The sequence below is a fragment of the Rhinolophus hipposideros genome (genome assembly GCF_964194185.1).
Source record: "Rhinolophus hipposideros genome assembly, chromosome: 4".
In the NCBI taxonomy this organism is placed as follows: Eukaryota; Metazoa; Chordata; class Mammalia; order Chiroptera; family Rhinolophidae; genus Rhinolophus; species Rhinolophus hipposideros.
The window spans coordinates 55,617,195-55,641,251 of record NC_138050.1 but is presented as its reverse complement, the minus strand read 5'-3'; the positions used below and the strand labels follow the sequence as shown (position 1 = coordinate 55,641,251).

Here is a 24,057-nt window from a genome sequence, read left to right as displayed (position 1 = left end):
ACTCAACACAAAACAGAGGGGATTTTGCTTTTTTATTTTTTATCCTCATTTTATCAACCCTCTCTTCTCCTGCTTACCGAGCTTGCTTGTGCCCTTTATCTTACACATTCTCTTCCACCATCTACCCCCATTCTAGCCAGATAACTGGGGAGGTCTTGCCTTGCTCTGAAAGACTATTTCCTTCCACATGCTCCTGTACTATACAAAACTACTATTACTTCAAAAATAATCAACTCTTAGATCATCTTACTATGAGCCAGATACTTTTCTAAGTATTTTCCATATATTGATTTATTGAATACTCACAATAACTCTATAAAAGCTGTACTATTATTATTGTCTCTATTTGTAGTTGAGGAAATGGAGGTAGGAAAAGAATATACGTACATCTTCCCAAAGTCTTTAATAAGTGAAGAACCCAGGATTTGAGCTCAGCCCCTGTGGCTCAGGAGCCCTTACTCTTCACCAGGAAAGCCCACTATATCATTGCGCGATATGAATTCTTGATAAATTATGAAAATTCGTTGATACCTGCTTTACGTTTGACTTTGTAAATAATTTTTTTTTAAATAGACAATATGTAATTTTAAAGAATATATTTTTTTCTCTAGTTTTCTCTACAAGTTTTAATAAATCAGACTTTTTCATTAGGTCATTTTCATACTTCTTTTCTTTGCTTATTTTTCATTTCCTTAAATTATCACTAACTGAGAAAGATATGTTGAAATCTCTCATTATGATAGAGTTCTGTAGGCCTACCAATTTTGCTTTGTTACTACATTGGTATTTTTTGTTAACTGCATACAATTCTAGAATTATTATATCTTTTTGGTGAATTACAGTGAACTCAGATGGGAAGAAGAAAACTGGTTAAATTTGTTCTTACTCAAGTGTGAAGAAATCTCCTTTTAAACTTTCCAAGGCCACTTACATTTTGAATCAAATGATTCGATAAATAAATAATATTTTTTTATTTAATAATCGAAATAAACCTTTTACTTGTGAATGTTTTCAAAAGTTGAGGATAAACTATTTTTATGCAAAGTAATTTCCTGAACTGCCTGAATCTCACCAGGACTTTGATCTCAAAGAAAGCCAGCTTCAGGGTCACACAACTTAACCTCCATCTAAACCACTACAGCTCCAAATTCTATCCACTCTATTTTTCTATTGCCTCAAACACCTAGCTTGCTCAATAAATATTTTTTCCAATGGGCTCATACTTTTACAAGATGGTAAATCTAGTGTAATCTGAAGTTTGAAAGGCAGTCTTGGGAACTAGTGGAGAGTCTTATATGCCCATATTCTATAATCCACAGTTATTATGTCTTTCATTTTTGTTAGACATAGATAACGAAAATTCTGCCATGAAATAGTCCCCTCTTCTGAAAAGTAACTCTTCAAGACAGAGTTTTCCTTCAAGAAGATTTCTGGAATTGTTTTACTCTAATGAGACATTGTTAAAATGTATATATGACTTTCTACTGAGACTGTAAGAAGCTAAAATTAAAAAATAAACAAAACTTAAGGTAAATATTTAATTCTAAATTTAATTATTATTGATTTATTTCCTGTATGCAATCAGCAGTACATTTCATAGAATGATGTTAGGTTTCATAAAATACTTTCCCTGTTTATCCCCCCCCCCCCAGAGGAAAACAGGGTTTCACCCAAGGCAGTGTCAAAAAAGTAAAAGAACACATCAAGTGTACAAACTGGAGGCAAGTAAGTCCATAGCTTACGGTGATAGGTCTTTCCAGCATCAATCAGGTTTCTTCTTATCTGTTATCTCAAGGTTATTTAAGACGTGGTCACTTTAACAAGAATTTCTCTCATAGCAGAGCAGACCGGCTTCAGTCATTGGTTTCAGGATCTGCCTGGGCCACGTAGGCATGCAACTGGGCATAGAGGTATCCTTTTGTTTTTCAACAAATATGCATCCAAATGATTGCCCAGCTGTTCTTTGGTCAGTACAGAGAAAGCAAGGGTACTTCTCCCTCGTCCACAATGTCGGCCTCTGCCTCCAAAGCCCCCTCTTCCCCAAGCCATCATACCCTGACCTCTACCACCGATTCTGCCACCACCCATAGCACCATGCCCAAGCCCACCTCTGCCAGGACCTCCACTACCACAAACATCACTTCTTTTTAAGCCCATTTGGGGAACTATGGCTAGTCCACCTCACAATAGGTTTTGACCCTGGAGTGACAACCCGCCCCCAAGCAGGGTTCTCATGGAGTGACCCCCACTTAGCCCTCCTCTGGGCCAGCCTCTCCGGATTAGGGGCAAGCCTCATCTTCCAATGGCTCCCCCACCAGGGCCCCTAGGTGCCGGCCTAAAGTGCCTGGATGTTACTCTTGCCCAGGTGCTGCTGTACGCTCTGCTTACATGTTAATGCTGCCTGCACAGAGGGTCTATCCTCCATCTGCTGGGCTAATCTTCTGTTTCTGGCACTGGCTAGCTGCTGTTGTTGCTGCACCGAAGCTCGGATGTTGACTGGTGTGGGCTGTTTGTCCTTCAGCACATTAGTAAAGCACTCATTTAGAGACATCTTGGTGGAGCTTTTCAGCACAACTTTCGGGGCCGACTATGCTGTTATCTTTCAATCCCAAGAACTGAAGGAAAGGGATGCCAGTGCTCCTCCTGGGGCTGCCACCTCGACTGCGGCAGGTGGGCCGTTGACAGAACCTGAGTTGACAGTGGAGGGGTTGGGGTTAACTTCGTGGGCAGTTGGTTAGACGCGTAAACGGTGGGGTGCTAAGGTTAGCTGGTTGTTGTTGGCTGGCTGGCTGGTTAGCCGGCCCGCCTGCTCTCTCGGCCTGTCCTTTCCTGCCTTTCACCTGTGCCATCGCAGCTGCTGTCACCAACTGCCCTTGGAGTCCAAACACAATGGCTGCCCCTACTTTCCCTGTTCTGATTACTAATGAGGAACCTCTTAAGTGAATTGGAAGAGGTCATGCTATTTCTGTTCAGTAGCCTGAAGCCTATGAAAATATTTTAACTGCACTTTGTTGTTTATAAGACACAAAATTCAGTTTTATTTCACATTTACTATGTGCAAGTGGTTGCTTTGCAGAGCCACATACCTTGTTTAACATAAGAAGCAAAAAGGAAATTGCAACATAATAAATGAGCAAGTCTTTATACTATCTGTAACTGCACCAGCTATTTTTGCAATGTATGGCATTTACTGATCACTGGCTATTTTTGCAATGTATGGCATTTACTGATAAAGTTAGTCTCCGTGAGATCAGATTATTAAATTCCATATGTGTCTGTTAGTGCCGAATCGCCAATGTCAACAGCACAGTTCTTTGCACAATGTAAACTCTTGATAAATATTTGTGAACTGACCCAAGAATTATTCTTATTATTTAGTCAAGAATAATTTTGAATCAGTATCATTGAATGCCCTGATATTTAATAATGTCTTGAATATTTAATTGAAGTTAATGATAAAAATTAGAAATGTTTAGCTGGGATAGGGATTTCACACACATAATTTGATTTACTCATGTTATTTGTTCTTTCACCCACAAAGAATGAGTCTGAGAATGAGGGTAAGAACGAGAGAAGGTTTGTGAGTAATCTAAAGTCATCCAGTTGGAAAAGGCCATTTAGCCACAGGGGAAAGTGTCAAATAACAAAATATATATGTAGTAGACATGTGCAATGCTATGTGTGGCACTTCCATTTGTAACATTAGAATAAAAGATGACCAAAATAACGGCCCACATAACCACTATTATACTTCCCAATATCTGATCATCTGACCCATAGCATGTTATCCTTAAGAGAGGCTCATGGGAAGTCAATCTGGGAAATGCTTCAGGGTATAATGATTTTCTCTAGCTATAGCACACAGCATATTAAACCCTAAGAAACCTTTTTAACATTGTCAATATCATATTTTTGGAAAACTCTGTTTTAAGATTTTCTCTGAATTAATTTAAAAGGAAGGAATCTGTCATAGTGGAGAAAATGTTGTGTGGGAATTTACTGAGAAGTTCACCTCTATGTAGAGAACTATCCCTCCTGCCATCTGAATTGCCAGAGCTGCCCTGTATAATAGAAATGTAATGCAAACGACATAGGTAATTTTAACCATTCTGGTGGTCACGTTAAAAAAAGAAACAGGTGAAATTAAGTTTAATAATACACTTTATTTCACATAATATATCTAAAATCCTATAATTTCAGCATGTAATCAAAATAAAAATTATTCCTGAGACATTCTACTTCCTCTTTTTCTATATCGTATCTTCAAAATCTTGTTATTTAATATTTGCAGCATAACTTAATTAAATGCTAATACTTCCAAGGTCAAATATACTTCTAGCTAAACAAAGATATGCTTAACATAAATTTATTTTACACTGCATCAGTTTTTACAGCTAAATTGATTAAAATTGAATAAAATTGTACCAAAGCATCCCTTCAATCTCACTGGCCCATTTTAAGTGCTCAATAGCAACATGTGGTCCACAGCCCCCACATTGGAGAGGTCTAGAAGCTCAGCACATCAACTGCACAAAAACAGAGCCAGCTCAGGAGAATGCTATTATCCATTAAGACTAGAAAACGCAATAAGACCGTCAAGCTGTCCAACAGAAGGATCTGTCTAGGTTTTTCATAAAGTAACCATGGGAATCTAATTTCTCAAGGAAGAGAAAATTATTCAGCCAATATTTAACTCATACCAAATTGAGTCATATCATATTTTTACAAGTCTCATCATAAACTTAATCCATTTGACATTTTATATCTGGATGTGTTTTAGAATGAAACTGGATAATATGAATCCTACTCTTTATGGAAAAGGAAAGAAAAGAAAATGAAAATTATTCTTTGGGGCAAATCCCTAGCCACCACAATATTATTTTGGATTTCTTTAACATGAAAAAGGAAAAAAAGAAAACAAGGAAAAGCAGTGGACAAAACAAACCCACAAACAGCGACGTTATAGTAGCAAGTAAAAATATTTTTAAGAAAATATTAGCTTTCCACTAAAATGACAATTATATTCTTCTCACTTACTTACAATTCTAGTAGAGAATCACAGCTCTTACATGATATTTTATCAAATGTTACCATGTAAGTCCATTACAATAAAATCATGTAATAAAATATTAAAAATCAGAAAGTAAACTTCTTTAAGTAACTTTTCATTTAGAAAGCTAAGGTGTTAAATTTGAAAAAAATAAAAGATATTTAAATCTGGCTATAATTGCAGGACAGCCAAAAAAAAGCAACATAGATCTCCTCCATTAAAGACTACCTTCTAGGGTGCATAGGTGAAATTCAGACAGGTGGCAACCTTAATTTGGAGGCCTCTTGAGTGAGTGATAAAACAGAGCAGAAACTGATTTATCTCTGTGAACTACAATGCTGAGTGGAATGTGCTATGAAGCATTCTAAAGCAGCAATTTCATTTCCTCCAGGGCAAAACATACTTAGAAAGGAAAGCTGCTTTACCATAAAATAATCTATTTTGTAGACTTAGGAAGTTTCAGCTGGATAACATGTCTTAACCTTTCTAGAGTGGGTAAATTACTATAAGGTTCATAGCAAAACAGCAGAACATGCTCCAATAATATTTCACCTTGCTTTGCCCAAGGTAGAGGTAAAAGAAAAGTTCATTTGTATGTTTTATGGAGGCCTTCTTTCAGGTTAAAGACAATGATATACTGCCATTGAAGAATATCTCTGTTTTGTAAAGAGCTGTGGAAAATCATTTAGATAAAAAATAATAATAACTATATGGTATCCGACAACTTGTCTTTGGATTAAACACACAGAAAATCTAACTGGATTGACTATTTTACTTTAAATGTATCTATTTATTTGTCAATTATAAAGTTAGATCAACTCATCTCATTGAAATAAAATAAAGTTGACCCCTGAACAACATTTGGGGTAGAGGAACCAACTTCTCACATCATCAAAGAAATCTGTGTATAATTTTTGACTCCCCCAAAACTTAACTGAAGCAAACCATTAACTAAAACCACTTAACTAAAACTTAATCTACCAAACGCAAGGATGCTCAAGTCTTTCACAGAAAATGGCATAGAATAATGCACACGGTCAGCCCTCCTCATCTGCGGATTCCCAACCAAGGATCAAAAATGCTGTTTTCGATTCATGGTTGGATCTGTGGATGTAAAACCTGGAGATATAGAAGGCTGACTGTATATTTATTGAAAAAAATCCATGCACAGTGGATGGGTGCAGTTCTAACCCGTGTTGTTCATGCATCAACTGTAATTATACTATCAAACAGACATTGTTAAATTTTACTGATGTTTCTACTGTATGCATCACCTGCAGAATGGTATTGAATATGTACAAATTCAAACCCTATTAAGACACTGCCCTGTAAAATAGTTGTGTATCCAATGGTAAAGGAATGAGGAATATAATGTAGAAATTGACTGATACTCTGTAAGTGGCTGCCCACTCCAATATAAACTTAAAAGAAACCCAAACTTAATGCTTCATTACTGACTATAAGCACATTATACATATATAACATATATGTATGTTAACACAGATATGTTTTTGTATATTTACATTTATAATTTAAATTAATAGCAAATATAATTCATGTAATCAAGACACTTAGAATTTTTGCATACGATAATAAAAACCTAAATTTAAAATTTTGCAAAATATATTCATTTTTATTATTTTATCAATGTCAACTTTTAAAAAAACACTAATATATGTAGGAAAGATCAATCACTGTTATCTGGTACTCAATGAAATAAAATTTTTAAATGAGTTAAATTTAGTAATTAATGGTCTGTCAGATGTTTGGCTACCTATCCAGTGCTATATCTATTACACAACACTATCTTTTTCCTTTCTTTTAAAATAGATTGCCAGTCTATTAATTTTCTAATTATCTTTCACCATTGTATTAGCCACCATTTAGACTTTGGCCACAATATAAGTATTGTGGTTTAATAAGATGAAAACAGATTTCTATGAGATTCATATTTGCTTTTTTAAAGTCAATCAATTTATGTTCTAAAGCCTCTCAAAGAGATTTCAGATTCTCAACAATTTGTTCATCATCAACGCATCACCGTTTAAATAAACAGTCAACAAAAAATAAAAATACTTTCTTCTGTAATGATCCTTATAGCCCTGGGCCGTCTACCTTTGCTTTGGATATTTGTCCTCTTATCCAAGGTATTTCCTGGTATATTAACACATTTGTAACTTCTTTAAGTCATTATTTTTTTAAGTATTTATAGCCATTTTTCTAGTTTTTAACTGGCTTATGCATATAGATTCTTTCATTCATTTTATAAAAGGGCCTCAATCGATTCAGATTTTCTGAAATTACCAATGAACTTTTGTTAGTCCCTAGTTCTTCCTGACCCCAAATTAGTTGTTGAATTTCTTGGCAGCAAAATAATAAATCTTCTTTCTTGTTGTTTTAATTTAAACAACAGGTTTGGTCATGGCAAAAACAATGCAGCCATTCCTTGAAAATGACAAACAGATGATGAAGAAATATGAAGCTGTGTTTGCCAAAACTTTAAAAATTCATGCTTTTATTTTCAACTGATCTTCAACTAAGGTGCCAAGAGCACACAATGAGGAAAGGACAGTCTCTTTAATAAGTGGTGCTGGGAAAACTGGTGTCCACATGCAGAAGAATGAAATTGGACCCTTATCTCACTTCATATACAAAAATCAACTCAAAATGGATTAAAGGCTGAAATGCAAAACCTGAAACTATAAAACTATTGGAAGAAAACACAGAAAAATCTTTTTGACATCAGTCTGGGCAGTGACATTTTGAAGGTGATCCCAAAAACATAGACAACAGAATGAAAATAGACAAATACTAATGCATCAAACCAAAAAGCTTCTGCACAGAAAAAACAAACAAAAATCAACGAAGTGACAAGACAACTTACAGAATGGGAGTAAATATTTGCAAACCATACATCTGATAAGAGGTTTATATCCAAAATATATCAGCAACTCAAACAACTCAATGGCAAAAAAACAAACAAACAAACAACTGAATTAAAAATGAGTAAAAGACCCGAATAGACATTTCTCAAAAGAACACATACAACTGGCTACCGGATATATGAAAAGGTACTCAACATTAATAATTATCAGGGAAATGAAAATCAAAGTCACAATGAGATATCACCTGATACCTGTCAGGATGGCTATTACTAAAAAGACAAAAGATAACACATGTTGGAGAGGATGTGAACAAAAGAAAACTGTGGTGCATTATTGGTGGGAATGTAAATTATGGAAAACAGTATGGAGATTCCTCAAAAAATTATAAAATAGAACTACCATCCTATCCAGCAATCCCGCTTCTGTATGTACATCCAAAGGAAAAAGAAAATCAATATCTCAACGAAATATCTATGCTTCGTGTTCATTGCAGCATTGTTCATAATAGCCACGGTATGAAAACAATCTAGACGTCCATCAAAAAAAGAATGGATAAAGATGTGTGTGTATATTTTTATACACATAACAGCATATTATTCATCAGTGAGAAAAAAAGGAAATCCTGCAATTTCGGACAACATGGATGAATCTGGAGGACATTCTGCTAAGTAAAAAGAAGTCAGACAGAGAAAGGCAAATATTGTATCATCTCACTTATATGTGGAATTCAAAAACAGAAGTCAAATTCATAGAAGCAAAGAGTAAAATAGTGTTTGTGAGGGGCTGAAAGGGTGGCAGGGGAATGGGGAGATGTTGGGCAAAGGGTACAAATTTGTAGTTATGTAATGAGTAAGTCTAAATATCTAAAGTACAGGCATGTTGACTGTACTTAATAACACTGTCCTCAACACTGAAAATATACTAAGAAAGTAGATTTCAGGTACACTTATCACACACCAAAAAATTGTAACTGAGGAGATGGGATGTTAATTAGCTTGACTGTAGTAACCATTTCACTATATATATTATATGGACACAGTTTAAATCTGTGTTGTACATATATATATGCATACACATACATACATATACAGAGGGTGCAAAAATGTATACACATTTTAAGAAAGGAAAAAACTATTAAAATCTACACTGATGGTAACCACTTTTGCAAGAGCATCTCTTGTAATTGCAGAAGTCAAACATGGCTTGTATTCATCTTTGGTTATCAGTATATATTGACTATTACAATTTTAATAATTTTTTTTTTCCTTTCTTATAATGTGTACGCATTTTTGGCACCCTCTGTGTGTGTGTGTGTGTGTGTGTGTGTGTGTGTGTGTGTGTAGAATCATGCTGTGCACCTTAAATATATACAATTTCTATTTTAAAAACTCATTATAAAAAATGTTGAACAGATGATGAAATACAAAGCTGCGTTTGCCAAAACTTAAACCTGGCAGAGTGTTTTAAAAGTACATAAAACTGATTCAATTTTTATTTATGTCAAGGCAAAAGAAATAAGATATACTATTGATACACAGAATAGATTCTGCGAGGAGTATAATATAATTTTCTTGCTCAATTTTTTTGACAACCTGAAGACATCGAAAATAAACTTTATAGGGATACATCACCATTATTTTTAAAGTTCTTAACAAAAGGCAATACTGGGTGAAAACTAACAAGAAAAAGTTGAACAAGGACGAATATAAAGTGTTGCTTTTAGGTTCAAAAGTTAATTGCACAAATAAAGATGAGGAGTAACAGGCCTGACAGTTTCCTTTGAATGCAAGATGAGCAAACAGAACGATAATGCTGACACAAATATCTAGCACTGTTTGGCATGGCCCAACAGGAGAAGACTACATTTCAAAGTATGTGTTCAACTCTAAGATGACATTTTTAACATAGTAATAAAACAGAGATCACATAGAAGAGTGCACAGAAAATGTTGCTCTGCTGACCATGAATGTATTTTCTCTAATCCATGTAAAACAAAAGTGAGAAAAATGAGGACTATATTGCACATAGCATTGCTCTGTATGGTAAAATTAAGTTGTCAGATAGCGGTTATTTTATTCTGTGATTATTTTCTTCCTACATTTTAAGTGAAATTTTTATTTTTATTTACATAATAAAGGTGAATTTAGATACATGGCAGTGATATTTTTTAATGCAATTATTTGACAAACCTTTGATCTGATTTGAATTTACTGGTCAGTCCAGTAGATTCAGAAGCCTTGGAACAATCCAAAAAAGGAATACCAGAGTACTTAGAAATTTTCTAAACACACACACACACACACACACACACACACACACACACACACACGTATTATATCACGTATGGAACATTTAAAGAATCTGAGTGTTTACTTAGAAAAACACCAAAGGTCTAAGCAGAAGGAAAGAATGTGTTCCCAATTTCCTCAGTTGAGGTCAGGAATAGACAAACAAGTAGATCACTATATGGTTTTCATCTAATTTCCAATTAACTCAAGGGGAAAAAAAGCTTACCTAAAGCTGTCTTGAAATACCAGTGAAGCGGCCTTCCAATAAATGAATTTCAACAAAACCTTAACGGAGACCAGAAGGAAAGGACTTTTGTCCTTTATATGAAAGTTGGAGAAGGTGGCTCTCAATGTTTTCATCTGAGATCACCTGATTTTTAGTTAAATATTTTAAGAAGTGTCTTTTCACATCTGTCTTCTAAATTCACTTGAGTATTTTCATTGACCAATATTAAGAAGAATAATACACTTACATACCTCAGCTATTAGAAAGGTGAGAAGATGTACATATTTTGGAGTAGCGGCAAGTAGAATTCTCTTTCTTCAATTTTTGGCAGTGCTTTTTGACTTTTTTTTGTTTTTTTTTTCCTTTGTTTTTTCAACTTCTCTACATGCCTCATCATTTTTTGTTTTCCCTGTTTTTGTTCACACTGTTGCTTACAGTTAAAATGTGTTTTTTTCTACCTGTTGGAATGCCACATATCTTTCAAGTTTCAATTAAATACCAGTTCATCAAAAATGTCTTTTTGATTACCCCATCCAAAAGTAATCAGAAGCTCTTTTGTTGCATTTCATACTGAAGTGATTTCTGTTCAATACATTTTGCATACTAAATTACAAATGCCCAAAAGGCAAAAATTATTCTCTACTTATCTCTGTAACTGCCATAGCTTCTGTAATGAACTTAGGTTGATAGACAAAACTATTAGAGCTGCTTGAAATTAATTCTAAATATGCTTGAAAGCATGTGTGCGCCCTCTCCCTTTCCCTCTCCCTCCTTTCCCTTCCCTCCTCCGCCTCTCCCTCTTCTTCATGTAGGAGAAAGTTACAGTCTATTACAGAGGTAGAAATGACTCAAAGTTTCAGCTGGTAATATTTGTCTCAGAATATAAAATCATAAGCAGTACAACCATGGAGCTCTGTTACTTACAATGGAAATCAGATCCAGCAAATTCATTTGGCCGAAAATTTAACTTATATACATATATGACAATCCTATAGATTTCTACATGAAATACAGATGTGACAGCTAAGGGCAAATGGGTCACTGATGAGAAAGATCCTCCTTTCAGTGAGAGTTAGTCCTGTTATACAGCGAGCAGCTAATGCAATCTTGCTTTTTAAGCTGCTAACACGATGTCTAATGTTTCCTTGTAATATTTTATTTGTGTGACTCCCCTATAAAATTCCCATCTGCCATGTAGGAACTAGAAGAGAAGGCATTTTTAGGAAACAATGGCAATGTTTCAAGACAAAATCCTAATTCATGTCTACGAAGAGTGGACATTTCATAGAGACGTAGAACAACACTCAAACTTCAATGTGCCTAAAAAACATCGGGGATGAAGATTCTGTTAAAATTCAGTTTTGACTTAGTAGTTCAGGGTGGCACCTGAACTCTGCATTTTTAACAAGTTCTTCTAAGTGATGCCAATGTTTCTGGTCAATGGACTGCACTTTGAGGAGCAAAGATATAGAAGATAGCCTCATATTTAAATCAATCATAATAAGCATATGTCAAATGAGTTTAATGCCAATGCATGTAACATACCAAATCATGGAGGCTCCACATTGTACATAAAAAAATAAAACAAGTATTAGCCTAGGCAGGTCTGCAGAGTTTTTGTATCTCCACAACTGTCATTATAAAAATTCCATCCTTTTTGCAATATGCATGCTTAACTATACTGAACACCTCCAGGGATTTGTTACCATTTAAATTATTCCTTGTGGCTCATAAACTGTGAATATCAATTTCCCAAGTACATCATGGGTCAGAGGCAGTCTTAAATGGTGCAGGGAAAGAGGGTGTGTGAGCAGTGAAAGCAACAATTAACCTCAGAAAGAAGATCCCCACTTTCTCTTTCACACAATAAACAAGGATAGGAGACTCATTGCATTGCAAAATTAATTGTTTGGCCACATTCAAAGGTTTAAGGACCTGATTTCCTTGTAATGACATTAAATATACTTGTCACATTAATCTTCACCATTAGTCTCATGAATTCTTTGATGCATTATTGTCATAAATTTTATTTAACAAGTTCATAAGAAAGGCAACAAACTGACACGTGTGTCTTAACTTCCAGTTTTTCCTCATTAGAAATCGCAAAGATACTTTGTAACGGAAAAGATTATATGCAGCTATCACTCCGGACTAAAGACTTAGATTTACACAAAAGCCTTGCCCTACATAAGCTCTGAAGCGATTCAAGACGGGGTCCATGCCTTTAAACAAGGAACAAGACTGTGATGAGGCAGTTAGGGAGGAATGAGAGAAAACACAGGAAAGAATGAAACCTACATGATCTGGCTGATAATGTGCGATGGCCTCGGTATTAGCAACAAGGAAGGAAGACAGTCCATGAACGCCATGGTGGAAAGAAGGGTGGGAGATTTATGGAGACGATGGACAGAACTATAACAGAGGCTTCATTGGGGAGAAAGCAATTTGGGGGAGATGAAGAGGAATATTATGGACAGCTTCACAGTCCAGTTAACAATTGACCTTGGTTTTGGTTCATTCAACAGATACTAGAGAAAGTCTATTTTCAGAGTAAGGAGCTAGAGATCTGTAAAAATGCAGTCCCCTCCTCTGAAAAACATTGAATTTTGTCTAATAGATAGGAAAAAGTCATTTTAGATATAAAGAGCTGTGCATATCATTACTCCCAAAGTATCTCTTTCAATTGTTTTGAAAGAGGTAGGTCAATATATGCTTCTGTACACACACACACACACACACACACACACACATTTTCCCCTTACGTAATTAATTAAATTATTAGATTTGCCACTGAAGGATAGACCTGTTCTAAGAGCTAATTTCAGGAGTTTTATTTGCTGATCAGAAAACTAAAGCATGGTTCTCTTTAGTCCAGACCCATATTACAACTAATCCAAGGGGATACCTCGTCGAGCCGGTGCCTGCCAGATTAGGTGCTAATTCCAGCCCTTCCACTTTTACACAATCCATTAGTCAGCATTCTACCTGTGATTTTTTCTGCTATACCTTCTTGGCATCTCTATGCATCCTCTTTGTTTGAAGCCGCGATTAGCTACCTTCAAGTGGCATTTATTTTGCTCCTCTCTTTGGGACTTACTGCTTGGAACTGCTGATCACTTGCCAGAAGACAGGCCCTTCTTACCAGAATGGTTTTCCTCAATCCTACTGGCCCTTTCCTCCAGCTGTGTTCTGCTGAAACGGAGTCCATCCACATACGTCTATGCTGTTTATTTATGTGCAACCAAAGCCGGTTACAATAATAACTTCTTTGTCATATTCAATATTCTAGAGTGTGAAGTATCTATCTCGTAATAATCTATAATTCAACTAAAATGCCAAATTACTTCCCTTCAAATCAACAGCTATTCTAAGATAGAAATATAAAATCAATATAATCAACACAAAATTATCAATAAAACCCTAATATAATTGTATAAACTTTTTAAAAAGGGAAATAATGTTCATATCTTTTAAACATACAAAGTGGAGAAAATAATTTAAGCAAAATGTTCATATTGTAGCAACTCTATTTATAATTTCTGTCTATAAAATTGAATCCCATCACATTCCATTCAATGAAAAGACAGGGTCACTATGAAGTTGCATCTTCAGCAGACACTATTAATTCTTTTTTTTTATGTTAAAATGTGAACTTTAATTGTAAAAATTAATTTTCTGTAAATATAGTTATATCAAGGTCTCTGCACACAACCCGGTTCAGATATATACAGATATGATAAACACAGATGTTATTATTAATTCTTGCATTTGCTTGCTTTACGAAGACACAAAGTAACACAAAAGAGACCTATACCAATTGCGCAACATTGGCAAATCCTTCTATAATATGATTGGGTTTGATTGTTGTTACAATTTATTATGGGTTGAATTGTGCTTCTCCAAAAAAATGTTTGATTTCTAACCCTTAGTACCGCAGAATGTGACCTTATTTGGAAAGAGGGTCATTGTAAATGTAATGTCAAGATGAGGTCAAACTGGAGTAGGGTATGTTCCTAATCCAATATGACTGCAGAAGATGACCATGTCAAGACACAGACCCACAGGGAGAATGCTATGTGAAGATAGGATCGGTTGCTGTATCTACACGGTAAGAACACATGGCACTACTAGAAGCTAGGAGGAAGACTGAACAAATATACACATTTTACTACATACACATATGTCTGCAGAGTCGTTACGTAAAGGTAAATTTCTCATTGTTTACTTCAAAAGTAAATTTCTCATTTTTTTTTCCAACTCGATACCCTTAATTTTCACATGTATACGTGTGCAAAGCAAATGGAATTACGGAAGTCCTGAGGCGGAGGAATAACTCATCTTCTGGAGATCAAGGAAGAGGGATATTTTAAATCAGTGTGATGCTTCTTAGGCCAGAGGGAATAAAGGGCAAACATGATGAATTAAAATATGAGTAGAAGAAAAGGCACCATACCTTTTGGTTGGCAGTCCCTGTTTATGTCTGCTGTACTAACTTGTTAAATTCCCTTTTCCACTTTCAAAAATGTCCTGATTTGATGATGAAGTATATTTTTACAGAACAACTAATCTAGAAACTACAATTTCTAGTTTTAATTTGTACCCTAACTATTCTTACCTACAGCAAGTGACCGTAAAATGGGAATGGTGATATTCCATCCTTTCTGCCAAGGTCAGCTGTGAAGTAAAAATGACATGAGAAAAGTGAACATGCTTTCAAAGTTTTAAGTATTATTCAAATGTTGGACAGTTTTATTACAGCAAAGCATCAGGGCTCAGTTGTGGGATGCTGTTTTCTTCTTAAATTTGTGCTATTCTTCTACAGCTATACCAACTGTAACTCATTTTCTTAGTGGCCATTGCAATTTGTTCCTGACCTAATTCTTTTGCACTAGTAGTTGCCTCTGACTTGCTCTGATTATGGGGGAAGAGAGAGAAGAAAGGAGCTAACGTTTATGGAAAACCTACATCATTACAAGCACTGAGCAAAGAACTTGACACATATTAAGATAGTAAATGTCAACATTAACTGGATTTTCACTATATACCAGACACTGTGCTAAGTAAGAAGCTTGCATAGATTAGAACATTTAATGTCCATCACCTATATTTGAAATGGTTATAACTTTTGTTATAAATAAGGAAACGGGGCCCCAGCATATCAAGCAATAATATTTCTGAACATGACTTCAGATTTGAAACATCTGATTCTGGGACTATTCTGTTCTTTCAAGCTGTATGACCTAGGACAAATCACTGAACAACCCAGTCTTCATTACTCATCTGACAAAGGGCATCATCATAATAAGCACTCTGTAAATGTTAGGATGGCAGCTTGCTAGTACTGTCATTAGTGTTGCAACTATTAGTATTATTGTCATCATCAGTCTCTTTATACATCCAAGGGAACACAACCAGGAGGTGACAAAATAGATGCAAATTTAGGTATTTCGAGCACTGATCCATTTATACAGTCAACAAGTATTTATTTAGTGTGTGCTGTGGTGCCAGGAGTAAAATGATGGTCAAGACTGGATGTTCTTATTTATGTAGCTAGTGACTGTACTTGCAAAGGTTTCATATTCTACCAGAAAAAAATTTTAAAGATAATTGCTGTGATAGTTGGAAATATAAGGTACCTATAAGAGAACACAGTAGGTGTACGTCTCCCACTCTAAGAGAGCCTTGTAAGCAAATATCTAAAAGTTGAGCTGGAAGTTAACCATAAAAGGAGTTGGGGACAAGTGTCCAGTCAATGGGAAGAACGTGGATGAAAGTCCTGAAATGAGAGTTTGCACGGCAAATGGGAAGACTCAGTGTGTAACTGTAGAGCAGGTTTTGAGATGGGTTAGAGAAAATCAAACAGCATCGTCAAGAGGCAGCTTAAGAAATCTTGTAGAATGGTGGTTGCCAGAGACTAGGGGAAGGCGGGAATTGGGAGTTGCTATCTCATGCGTACAGAGTTTCAGTTTTGTAGGGAATTTCTGAAAACGTCCTGGAGATCGGTTGCACAATAATGTGAATATACTTGACACTACTGAACTGTACATTTAATAAGGGCTAAGAAGGTAAATTTTATGTTATGTGTTTTTCACCACACTTAAAAATGTAATTATTATTTTAAAAAATAAAGTGTCATTAATTTTCTTAAGGAGTTTTGATTGAATCTGAGGGGCAATAAGAAACCATTACAAGTTTTTTAGAAAGAGAATTGAGACAAGCAAAATAAATACAGATTTTCTAACCTCTGTGCGCCCGCCTTTGTAGATACTGCAAAGAATAACAAAGAGCACACCTGTTTTGATACTTTTTTCTGGCATCCAACAAATCATTTCATATATATATATGTATACATATATGTATACGTATATATATATATATTTAAATCCTGTAAACATAATACAACAGAAATGGAAAATAATGTGAAAATCAGTATCTACATAAATAAGAGACATCCAGTTAAAATGCTCTTAAACCTCCTCTTTCTTCCTCAAGAATTAGTCACCAGTCAGACCTCACTGGATAAAAATAGCGACTCCAGTAAATTAACTATCACTGGATGACATCCTCCATATAATGTCCACTTACAGCTGTAAAACAGTTATTAAGTTGTTCTATTATTATTTTCTTCAGACTAAATCACTGGTTCTCAGATTATGTACTTTCAGAACATCTGGATCTATACTGAAGTTTTCCATAGTGAAATTAAAAAAAAAAAAAAAAAAGGCAGTCCTTCCCAGTTCACTGGGGAGAAAAATAGTAGATAAGATTGTTTCCATTTCAAATTTCCTTCAAATACATATCTTAAAGCTCTGGAGTCTGTTTCTACTTGCTGAAACAAACAACATGAAACATTTATACAAAAATAATAAATAGATATCAGAAAACTTAAAAAAACTTATTAAATGATTTTTGTCATTGACTTGTATATTTGTTGTTATAATGATCTATGGAGAAATACAATACATTCTCCTAGTAAAATATTTACTATTTTGTATCATTGAATTACTATCAATATTATATAAATTTATGTAAAGACAGAGCTACTACATATCCAGTCATCTGAATGAGTCTCCCGAGCACAGGCGAGAGGTCTATCTTTCTTGATCACAAGCGGCCCCAACCCTCTGACACCCTATCGTAAGTGTGGTACCTACCATTTTCTCCCTCCTGTTTTACACTGTACATTTAAGTTGATAATAACAGTCTTCCCAATTCGCTCTTCTTAGCTTGGTCTTCAAAGCTTTCTGTCCCATGAGTTCTGGGACAGCCCGCCAGGCCGCGTGAGTTGAGGTACTATAACATCAAGGAAATGTCCCCACTCGGGTGACTGGTTTGTTTTATTTCCCACTTTTTTCAGCCGAGGTAGAAATATTGTGGAACTTGGGCATTTTAGGAGAGAAAATAGATGCAACACTGCAACACCACGAGGCCATACTTGATTATATATGTGTATATATATATATGGCCTTTTTTATAATCTATAAATATGTCTGTATATATACACATCTATATATCTATGTTAATATCTAGATCTAGATCTATCAATCAATCAGTCCGTCTGTCTGTCTGTCTGTCTGTCTATCCATCTATTTATCATGGGAGGGGGGCAGAGAGAAAGACCAGGAAATCTTGATATCAGTACTTTTAAAGTGTTCTAATAAAGGAGAGCCTCTAATGAGACTCTGTCTCATCTAGGTGACAGTAATGTAAGAAAAATAAAGACAAGGAAAATCAAGTACATTTGACTTCTTAAAACCAGCACGTAAAAATTACTGTGACTATGCCAAAACGGTCATTCTGTGTTTTCAAATATGTTAAGCATAATAGCTAATACTTAGAAGTCTCTTCTAACACAAAAATATTCATCCGATGACCAAGATCAGTAAAATCAGTGGAAACAGTGCAAAATAACCAGAGATGGATGGGGATATAAGCTTTAGCGAAGCTTACATTTCTCTAGCAAAATATTCTCCGTGTTGAGTTCAACTGTATGTTCTCAAGTCAAGCCCTTTGGAGAGCTATGTTTGATTAGCAATTTTCCAGCCATTGGACTGAAAGAACTAACACAGATTATAAAGTGATCTTTTTTACTTGAGAGTAATTTATGCATGGAGGCTACCCAGTCCCTATTTTTCAAGTCAATACAAATTATGGCGTCCTTAATACCTTCTCTCTAAAACAAGAGCTGCTCCTTACCCACTGAAAGAAATATCTAGAAGATATATGTGCCACTTCTCTGAATGAAGAGTTATAACTGAATGGAAAGAAAATGTGCTGCTAGAATTAGAATACCTCAGAAATCCTCACCACCACACTCACAAGCAGCTCAGCAGAAGAGATACTGAAATCTCACAACTTCATTTTTCAGCTTTGTTGGGTTAATTGCAATTTACAGATTTTCGTTGCTCCACAAATGTTCAACAAACCATAAATACACATTTCCAAAGATCTGGGCATCATCAGAATCTGTTCTAAATGAATCCAGTCCAGTTGGGTTTCTAAATTTCCCCTTAAAATATTTATCTAACAACAAAATTCCAAGGCTCGGTATAGGTTAATGTGGATGAGACAGTATAGTTTGGTTATATAAATAACAGCAGACTAAAGTGTCATATTATCTTGGCTAGCTATTAGAGCTCAGTACAGTTATATTATACTTATTTAGTTTCAATTATGTGTGTATATATAAATGTACGTGTCTGTGTCTGTACACACACACACACACGCACACACACGGTTAAACTATTTAAGGATCGATTTTAAAAAACAAGGATAGGTTTAAAAAATTAGGACAGATTGAAAAATGAAACTAAATGGTCTCTCATGAGACCATACAGTAAATAAAATCCTTGCCCCTCACTCTTTATATTTGTGATAAATGAAAATAGATACCGTGTTTCCCTGAAAATAAGACCTAACTGGAAAATAAGCCCCAGCATGATTTTTCAGGATGACATCTCCTGAAAATAAGCCGTAGTGCATCTTTTGGAGCAAAAATTAATGTAAGACGTGGTCTTATTTTCAGGGAAACACGGTGCCTTACTTGCATCATTTATAAAACCTTTTCTCAAGGAAATATAATATCATCTTAGCTTATTTAAGCCTACTAAGTTAATAAATATTTAAACTAATAAATATTACCTAGATTTGTTTTTATTAAAGAATGAAATATTTAGAGAATACCTATTACTAAGGCTTTATACATATTTGAGGGACATCCTATGTCTATGAGAAATCACATCCCTTCGGGTTTAATCAACGAGCTGTTTTAAATTCCTCTTTATCTAGGTCACATTAGTCTCCTTTTAAAAAATAACTGTATTTTGGCTGGTCTTTTTCTTTCCTCCTTTTAAATATTAAAAAGAGAAAGAACATCCATAAGAGTACCATCAGAGGCTACCACTGTTTACATTTGATGAGTAGCCTTCATGTTGAGTTAGCAGGTGGGTGTAATTGGAGACATGATACAGGCAGCCATAATGGTCCTTTCTGCAGTCCCCTTCCCTTTCTACTAGGATGGGCTGTGGACATCTGAGAACCTTAATCAAGCTCACCGAGGGCCGTGTTAGGACAGTGATTGGGTATCATTCCTAGTGGTCAAGTACACAAAAGAGATGTCTTTCATATTAGACAGCAAACGATGGCTTAGCCGATGTGTTAAAAACGCTGCTTTGCAAATAAATCGTAGGTAACAATGTGTTCACCAAACATTTTCTTTTTAAATCAAGTGAAAATCAGATAAAGACAATGCATGCTTAGGTCACTAAAAAGTAACTTTCTTTCAAATGAAATTTTACTACAAAACAGATCAAAATGCAGACCCATTAGCCTTAATAATGATAGGAGAAATACGTACTGAAATCTGTAGTTAATTTGCTGTCTTAAGGTATTGTCTGAGTCAGTATGTGTAAACAATACAGATTTAAATTAAGCAGAAGGATCGAGTGTTATACATGGTATTTTAGAATTATTGTCAACCTATGAGCAGATTTCTATCTGTCTAAGTAAAACATAAGAAAAATCTCTTCTCATAAAGATATCGATACCTTTGTGTTAAAGCAACATTCAAAGAGTGCTGATTCAATTTAAAATATAAGACAAATTTCACTAAAATAAATTGAATGTAAGAAAACTTCTAAACTGCAAATTATCATATATTTATTCCATATATTCTCTTGAAAACAGTTGATGAAAAGGCAGAGAAAGCGCACTCATGCCCAATTCTTTGTTTTAAAGACCTCTGATCCATGAAAATAATCAACTGAAAGCTACAGAAGTGAAAGCAAATTAATTTTTATGTTCGTATTACAGAAAGAGCCAAAAAGCAACTCAGTTATCTTTCTTATAATTTTATTTTATATTATGGCTAAAGGAAGGGGGCAATTGACAACAAAAAGAATCAGAAATGTGGAGAGATAAAAGAGTAAAAGAGCCAGAGGGAAAATGCAACAGAAGAGAAAGAAAAGACAGATAGAGATTCACATGTGGAAAAGGATGCAAAAATACCCCGTGGTGTGGTCCTCTCACATAGAAACAAATGACTGTCACCCGTGTGCAAAAAGCAACAAAATGGAAATCCAGACCACGTGACCTTTTATGGTAGAGTTGCTACAGTTAAATTCACATTGTGTTTTATGAATAAATGGATTGTCACTTTCTGTTATTTGCCTTCAGGGCCAGATGAAATGAAGTTAAGGGCCCAGGTTTCCCTCTCCCTGACATACATCCAAGTGTAATTGGGCAGCAGAGGTGGACTCTCGCCCTGCATTAGTGTTCTGTAGCAATAACTGTTTCTTAAATGCTATTCCAGTGTCCTAAAGTGCTCTATAATGGCTCACAGGATTTAGTTTTGTGGTCCAAATCAGAATATTCCAGGTCACATATCTATATATCAATTTGGAGACAACTGTATTCCTTCTGAGAAGTATCCTAGAATTGTATTAGCACCTTAAAGCTAGGGAGAATGTTATCAACTGCATCATGTGCTGTCATGTACTAGTGCAAGAGTCACATGGATGCCAACTAAAGGTCATTTCATGTAAGTCATATACACAAATGTGTGTGTGTGTGTATGTATGTATAACCCCACAATGCCATTTTAAGAGAATTTTTTCTGTTTACGTACCCTACTCTGATATATCTTGAAAGCACTACTAAATCTTTGCAGAGTGTTTTTCTCACTTTCATGTTTCTATATAAGAAGAGGTATGTTTAAACAGTGAGGAGACGTGCATAGGGGAAGGTGACACTAAGAAAGCAAGGATACTCAAGGAATCATTGCTGAGCAGTCATTTGTGAGACTACTCTGAGGGACTTCATCCACAGAGAGGATAAAAACAGGCAGAAAGAGAGGCAGATTGACCTGAATGCAAATCTCAGTCTATCTCAACAAATTATTTCACTTACTTGTGCCTCAATTTCCATAACTGAAAATGGGGTCAATGATGCATACCTCTTAGGATTCATTTGAGAATAAAATTAAGCATACATCTACAGTTCTGTCAATAATGTCTAGCCTATAGTAAGTACTCAATAATGGATAATCATTTATTTATAAAATGATAGCTCTGACTGGCTAAATACTGTATAATTGTAGCAAGTTATTTTACTACTATGATTCTTGGCTTTTATTCTACAAAAGAAAAATAAACACACCTGCTTATAACTGGGACTCCTTTTCAAGATTAGGGATAATCTATGGAAATATCCTGACATAAAGGGGCACAATGAATTAATATTACACAATAGTTTCAAAAACATTTAGGATGTAAACAAAATTATTGACATTCATTTTTTTCTACTCATTGATATCTCCAGAAAGCATTTATTAAGAACAGAGATGGACAATTTGAATCATTCTCTAAACAGATTTCCCTCCATCTTTAACACCTGATAAACAAGTAGAAGAAAATGAAACCTTTTTTGGAAGAAGGAGCATACATTCTTAAACTCCAAATACCAATAAAATTAAGAAACACTAACTGATTGGCAGATACAGCAAATTCTTCAGAGTTTAGAAATAAATAATAGTGCTTAACCTTAAGAACTGTTCCATTAACCTTAATTAATCCAACCAGTCACCCATTAGATCAATGGCTACTTCAGCTGAAGACCTGCTCCTGAGACTAAACTGTAGTGGGCTGGGTCACTGCTTGGAAAATTTCATCAATGTCAACCCTCTAAAAAAATTTCATCAATGTCAACCCTCAGACCTCAAAATCTGCTTTGTTTTTTGTTTGTTTGTTTGTTTTTTAAATATAATTATGATCATCTCCAGCAACAGCCAGAGTTACCCAAGACATTATTTTGATTATTTCTATTGTTTCGAGCTACTACCTTAAATCCAGAAGGAGTTGTTTTGTTCTCATAATCCATTTAGTCTTCATTGTAAGTGTTAATGAGGGATATCACTTCATATGTGATATATAGCTTTTGCATGCCTAAAGTTTTAAATATGAAAGCTATTTAAAATTTATGTATAGTAAATTATGCATAAATATACAGAAGAAAAACTCTAGTTCATTATTCAAGAAGAGCTCTATATCTTAAGGAAATATATTTTTTCATAAGTATCTATAACTGGGCTTTAACTTTTGAAACAGACTTCAAAGTACCATGGTTTCACAAATACATAATGCAGACTGTCTTATTCAATGATCCTTCTAATCGCTTTCAAGCCATTATCCAATTATGCTTCTCAAAAGTGTAGGGTTTTCCAACAGCCTGTCTCAGAGTTGCCTTGTGTAATTAGGAAGATATGTTAATGACCTGGGTGAAATCTCAATGGGAACATTGTAAAGGTTCTTTTGAAGGCTTTGTTCTCTAACTTTGACTAGTCAATTAAATCTTTAATGACCTAAACTTTTTTCCCCCTTTTACAGATCTTGCTGCTTCCTTTTTCACTGAATCTTCTTTGCTTCTGGCAATTCTTTTGTTGCTTTCTTGGTTTTGGCCTAAATTTTCTTTGACTTTTAGCAGTCCTTGTAGTCATTTGTCTTCTTCCTTCTGAGACTAACGCAGTTTGGGTTAGCTCTTAAAAAAAAATCACTGTATATGTACGTTATTTTTTTAAAAGGGGCATATAAGAATTTAACTTGAAAAATATGCTTATGATATATTATAATATTTTATCTTGCAGTTTAGATTTGCATTATGTTAGTGATTAAAGTTCAGAAAATCTAATCAAAATATAAATTTAGCACAGCATTTAATTTTACTTTCTGAATGTTTCCAATTCCAATTTCTAATTTGGTTTGACATGATATTTTAATACAGAGCTTTTATTAGTATATGACAAATACTTGGATTTTGATTGTTTTAAATGTTTTGTAAAAAAACATAGATTTTGGAAGGTCTACAATTATAATCATAATTAATATATAACATATGTAATGGCTATCAAGTAGATTGAAGGTCGTTATAAACAGACACACACACACCCACACATACAACAATTGTTTTCTTAAAAGGCATATATATTGTTACAAAACAAAAGACAGGCTCAAAATGGAGTCACTTTTGATAAGCTCACCAAGACTTAGTACCTAATTTAATTGCAATTACAACCTCCCCCCAACTGGACAGTCTGGAATTTTCTGGTCAGCACCA

The 24,057-nt window shown here is 34.8% G+C and overlaps 1 protein-coding gene and 1 pseudogene across 2 annotated transcripts in view; both read right to left on the bottom strand.

Moving 5' to 3' along the window:
* The window catches only part of NALF1 (NALCN channel auxiliary factor 1), a 541,718-nt gene that overhangs the window by 436,748 nt on the left and 80,913 nt on the right, over positions 1-24,057 (bottom strand). The window lies entirely within an intron of this gene.
* LOC308496592 (chromatin target of PRMT1 protein-like) overlaps positions 1,854-24,057 on the bottom strand; it is a 91,869-nt pseudogene continuing 69,665 nt past the window's right edge. The window contains exon 2 of the transcript in view: positions 1,854-2,587. The product of the transcript in view is annotated as a chromatin target of PRMT1 protein-like (transcript). The remainder of the gene's footprint in view (positions 2,588-24,057) is intronic.